Raw genomic sequence first — 6516 nt, 5'->3', positions numbered from 1 at the left:
GATACAGGGGACGATTAACTTAACTTAGCATAGCATAAATACTAAAAGCAAGGGGAAACGGCTAGCCTAGCTCCATCCAAGGGTAACAAAATCCACCTACAACCACCGCCAAACCTCATTAACACATTATATCTCTAAGCCAAAGTGAAAAACAAAACAATTTGTGGTTTAACAGGGTGTTGTGTGCTGGATGATTTCTTGACCAGGAGCAGCGACTTCCTTGGCACCATAAGGTTGCTCAGCCAAGAAATAGTCCAGCTAACACATACTCACTCCCATCGCGTCAAAAAGCAACGCTTGGTCAGTTGCCTTTGGCGTTTGTTATTGAGGCAAAAAGTCTCCCTTAACGTCATATTTAGACGCTCTGGGTCGAGACTATTGCCGTCACTTTTTGATGCTCTGGGTCAGGACGTACGTTTAACTGACATGCAGCTCAAGAACGGGACAGTTAGATTTAGGAAAAGATCGTGGGTGGGGTTACAAAATGTATGTTTCAGTGACACACAGGACAAGAACAGGACACAAACCCTGGTCAAACCCTGGTCTCTTGGGTGAAAGTCCTGTGTTGTTTGGCCCAGCCATCACCCCAAACCAACCTCCATTCGCGGATTTTCGGTCTTTCATACTACTCGCTACTGTTGTTGTTCTAAACTACGTCATCTTACAGCGCCGCGGTCAAGCTGCAAGGGGGATTGTTGCGTTGGTAAAATGACAAACTATTACTCTAATTTATGACAGTAAGTGACAGTTTGTTCCAGACATTCATACCAAATGTAGCCATGCATCCAACAGTGACGACAAAGCCCATTTTTTGATGTAGTTATTATGCTGAAGGGGATAAAATGTAGCTGCAAATGCAAAGTGTCCCATCAACTGGCAAACAATCTCATCTAGCCAGGCCTTTAACCTTGAAAGCTGGCATCAGATGCAAAGGCAAGTTTTATGATTCAAGTCTGGACACACTGGAAGAAAACAGTGAGTCACTGTTCATTTACATCTGCAGTAGCATGTCCTCTGGTGATATCTAAGCAAATGACTGTACCTAATTCTTGACTCTTACAGTTGTTTTTTTTTTTAACTGGACCAAGACCTACAGTACATGTACTCACACTGGCTTACAGAACACTCACCACATCAGAGCAACACTCACATTTCGCCAGCCCACCCAAGCACACATCATAAGCAGTCGCTAATGAATGGCACCGATAATTAGCCTCCTTCCTTTCTTCTGCCTCCCACTCCCTTAACACAGGATCACAGAGTGTGGGTCGGTCGTTCTCAATGTGGAGGGCAGACTATTCACTAGAGAGCCCTTTACTGCCGAAATCACCAAGATGCCGGTGAGCAGCTTGTCTGATTAGCCCTGATTACTCTCTAATTGGAGTTCTCCAAAACACGATGACCTCTGCTTTGTTTACTGATGGGATTAATCACAGTCTGGCAGAATTAGAAATCCCAACTGAATTCATTCCTTCCACATTATTTGAAGGATGCATAGCTCAGCCCCCTGCCCCTCACCACCCTGCCTCCGTTCTTGTTGGATGCTGAGTGGCTGAGTGGCTATTTCTGTGCAGTTTCTGCGCAAGCGGTGTATGAAGACCAGGGTGAACCTCGGCCCTGTCACTGTCGCCCCTTCTTGATTTTCAGGGTCGACCCAACTATTGGTCTGCCTCTGCTAACTCTGAGTCAAAGAGGGTGGATTTGTTTCACATGTGCTCCTGTGAGGGTGCAGTGGGTAAGGCAATTACACATGATAAGATGATCAGGGATGATTGTAGTGCATTTAATATCTTGCTATATAGTATGAAAACACATAATTTTGGGACAGATATGAATTTTATTTTACTACACAAACGTGACTGGCCCAGAGATGCTTATGTGCTTTGGGTCCAGCAGAACTTGTAAGGTGCTTGACATTGTAATTAACCAATTTTAATCAACATTTTTTTTCATATAATTATTATCTTAGTGAGTAGCCATGATGAGCAGGAAAATGAACAAGAAGCCAGTAATTATTTCAAATTGGGTCTTTTTTATGTGATCAAGAGACTCCACTTCACAACAGGGTCAGACTGGGCTTGTTTGGAAATATTGACAGCTTTTTACAAAACCAGTGATTTATTATCCACTGCAAACCCCCCAATTAGGGAGATTTTGGCGTTTTCTCGAATGACTTACTTTACTGATTTTCAATCTTATCTTAATGTTCTTGTTTATATACACCATTACCCCTATCAATAATCTTTGTATAGCATAGGCAGGCTCTGTTCACCACACGTAAACTTGGCACAGTCACAGGCTGCACAAGAAAAACTGCAGTTCTTTGGGTTTTTTGTGGTCTCTCTGTTGTATCTGATGAAAAGGATAATCAGGGATCTTTGGGATGAAATTGAGTCGTTTGTGCTACTACTCATCCCGTGCTTGCATTGTAAGGTGAAGGATTTGGGCATAAGCCTTTTACAGCATTCACATATTGTAGTTTTGACAAACTAAAAGTTGAATATACAGTAGGCATGTATGGCTATGACAGAGATCTACAGAAAAGATTGAAAATGGGCAAACTTGTTAAAAGTATTGGCAGTACAGCTGATGGCAAAGAGCAGCACTACCACAAACAAAGTATGACAAAGTGTTGAAACAAATAACCTTCGAGTGACCACTTCAGACAAGGAAAATAACATAACATAACAAGAATCCTCAGGAGAGCCTAAAAGACAGAAGCCGTTACATATGTAGACTGGTACAAAGACAGAAACACAAACGCATGTGGATAGTTCTGGTGTGACAGGCAGAATACCAGCCAGCAAGTGAGAGGACAGAACAGATGCTCGGGGACGGGCCTAGACTCATAGCCGTCACAACCACAGAGTGTGTTGTCAGCGCAGAGAGGTTGATGGCAACATCACGGATTCCACTTATGAGCCAGCTCGGGAGCGTTTGGTGATCCATGAGGAGCGAGTCACGCAGCCGGCATTGCCGTGTCGCTGGCACTGGTAGAAAATGACCGGATTTTCAATGACCTCACTAACATCTGTCACCCCCCTGAACTCTCTAGGCCAGTGCTTCTCAAATGGGGGTACTAGTACCCCTAGGGTTACTTTGGAGTATTGCAGGGGGTACATGAGATTTTCTTATGCTAATTCCTAAAATAATTATACTATGATAACAAATCGCAAAACTTTTTTTTTTTTATCCATTACCTTATTATCCTATTTGGGTGGGGAGATAGCTATGCCATAATCAGAAATATTATAAATATATATAGGCTATATAAAAGTAACAAATGTGTACAAAAGTTAGGCTGCAGTTACAAAATGCAGCACGTGTCATGCGTGGAGTCTCCTCCTCTCGCACGCATCACACCGGGAGCTTGAAGATGTAAAGAAAAAAAGAAAAACAGGAGAATTAACTTTGAGCAAGTGTGGAGGAAAGTCGGAGGTATGGAAGCAGTTTAAACAAGTCGTGGGCAGTGACAACAATATGTTGTTCATCATTGTTTCTTTTGTTTTTTACGTTTCTTCATTCAGATCCATTTGCGATCCGTTCCATTCTAAACAAACAGCGCAGTTTACATGCTTCGTCCTTGTTGTATTATTATAAACAGATTTCTGTAGTTCAAACAATTCTGAATTGTAGTTGAGAACGTCAGTTATAACGGCCCACGTATTAAAAAATTGTCGGGTTTAAATCGGGCTCGGGCTCATAATTACAGTTAATGTGTCGGGCCGGTCTCAGACGCAACGTGCTCGGGCAGGTTCGGGCTTGATTTTTTGGGCCGATCTAAGCTCTATTGTTTAGCCTAAATAGGTACAGCGCTGTATTGTATCTCTTTATATGTTCTTCTTTTTCTACCTAAAAAGTTTTGCACCATTTCAAATGGGGTACATTATTTAAAAAACGTTTTAAACGTTTTTATACCACAGAGTCTACACTAACTTGTAAAAAAATGTCTATCCTACAGCATTCATAAGGTCTGAAATTTAAAATTTAAAATTACTGAAATGGTTCTTCTGGAAACTCTTCAAGGAATAGTTTGACATTACGCTTAATCACTTTCTTGCTGAGAGTTAGCTGAGATGATTGATACCACTCTCATGTCTATCCATTAAATATGAAGCTAGAGCCTGGAGATGATTAGTTTAGCTTAGCATAAAGACTGAAAACAGAGGGAAACAGCTAGCCTGCTCTCTTTTTGGAGATCAAAAGTGTCTACTAAGACCTCTAAAGTTCATTTACTTTGCAAATAGCATAGACTCCAGGAGGTGACTGCCCCCGGACACTGTATGTCAAGAAATATCTACAGCACGCAACTCCCTGTAAAACCACAACTTGTCATTTTCACATTTCTGTTTGTGAACGGATTAATGACATGCAACATGTTAATAAGTGAGCTGAGAGGTGCTGGTACAGTGTAGGTGTACTTTTCAAACTTGAAACAGAGCCATGCCAGCTGTTTCCTCCTGCTTCCAGTCTTTATGCTAAGCTACACTAATTGTCTCCTGGCTCCGGCGCAATACTTAACACGCAGAAACGAGAGTGGTATCAATCCTCTTATCTAACTCTTGCCAAATAACATTTAAGGTAATTCTTTGTATGATATAACTTGCAAAGTTTCCTGTATCTCGAGAATAGGGCACATTAAGGCACTAATGCCTTTAGTAGTCTTTTATTAGTCAGAACTAAATATATCAGTATTAGCCACAATCTACAATAGTGCCAATCCATTTGAGCTGTTTCAGTAGCATCTCCATTAACATGGACAGATTTAAACATGTGAGAGAGCTTGCATGCCACAATCAACTGACATAAATACATTATGGAGAGCTTAATGGAGCATGTTTTTTCCTGCTTTCTAATCTGAGGGCATTTGCCATTAGGCCAATTTTAAAATGCCATGGAATAGTTAATAGTTATGGGGTTTTGCCACTAAGTTCCCGCCATCTGTAAAGTGTTGTCCTCTCTTGACGCTCATGTGTGCAACAAAAAACACGTTAGGATCCATTAAGCTTGTAAAGCACATAACCCCAAAGATGTAGCCAAGGACAATGATGCCAAATATGTAATCATCTAGATTCACCTTAGGAAAAAAACACAAAAAGAAAAAAGATCTCCCATCAATTAAAGTGAGCATTTTGTGATGAGCGAACAATGCGCTTGTCATTTGAACATCATCAAAGATGCATCCACTCTGAATAAAGAGAGAACAGCTCCCTCACATCATACAAGGCTCTGCTGAGCACACTTTGCAGCCTGGACCAAATTGCCTCATCGTGTGTAGAAAACGATAAAGCTGCTATTACCAACGGGGATACTAAAACATTTAACTGACAGCTTCCAATTACACACCTATTGATTACAGTAGATTTCTCGATCACCCTCTCACCTCTGCTATACCTATCATCTGTATCTTTCTTTGCTCTTCTTCAGATGACAAGATAGTGAGGCTGAACTGCCCCACAGATCAAAAATTCAAGTCCTGTTTTTGGAGCGTAAAAAAAGAAGAAGAGAAATTTCACAGAACAGCAGAGCAGAGTGTAGTACCCAAAGAGCCTGGCTGACAATAATTGCAGCAAAGTGTGGTAATGGCTCACAATTGCACTTGTACGCTTTGTACTCTGTGATCAAAAAGGCTGTGAAGACTGTGGACGTTTTTACAGTACCGTTTAATAGCAGAATGGCACACACGCAAGTCTTTTGTAGCTTTTAGGTTGCATGTCAATGTCTTTTTTTATTTTATTTTTTATAAGCTGTTCCAGTGGCTTTTCCACTCCTTTTCATGAACTAGCTTAATTCTCTCTTATTTTCCTCATCACAAAAATTAGATAATAAAAGTTAAACAAGAGGAAATAATGATTCACTCTGGCCCGCGCTCTTTGAATGACCCTGATATTTTACTACCGCAAATATGCCTGGTCGGCCGACCGATCCCCCCTGACAGAACGGTGCTTACAAGCGGAATGCAAACGACATAATTGGCTATGTAAAACTCTTGCTCTATTAGACGAGGGGAGCATGGTGCCTGATAGCCTTCATCACCACTAAAGCTCTTCATTAATCTCCATCCACAAGGTCAAGGATTTGCCCTGTACAAGACAAATGAATTAAAGCTCTGCCATCAAGAAATGAACCTTGTGTGACCGAACGACAGGGGTGGACCGCAGATTTTGTGAGAGACTTTGTTATCGCAGTAAGCTGCAATGTACCTTTTTTTGTTTTTTTAGTTACAAAGACGACAATGATTTTGTTAGAAACGTGATTATGAAATCAGTGCATGTCTCCTATGTCCTCATGTTGCGTGCAGATGCGTCTAGCTTAATCTTTCGTGCTTTGAAGACCGCTGAAGCTTCAAACCCCCAAGAAAACTCAACTGCTTTATCCCAATGCAGTTAACAACAACTCTGGACATTACCAGAGCTTTTATGTGCACAGCGTCTGACCCTGAAATAATTCCCCCTTCCACAAAACCAAGATTCCACTCAGAAGTAAAGGTTAGCCTCCAAGCCAGCATTTAATGTA

Source organism: Sander lucioperca, chromosome 20 (assembly GCF_008315115.2).
Source record: "Sander lucioperca isolate FBNREF2018 chromosome 20, SLUC_FBN_1.2, whole genome shotgun sequence".
Lineage (NCBI taxonomy): Eukaryota > Metazoa > Chordata > Actinopteri > Perciformes > Percidae > Sander > Sander lucioperca.
This window is presented reverse-complemented; position numbering follows the sequence as displayed.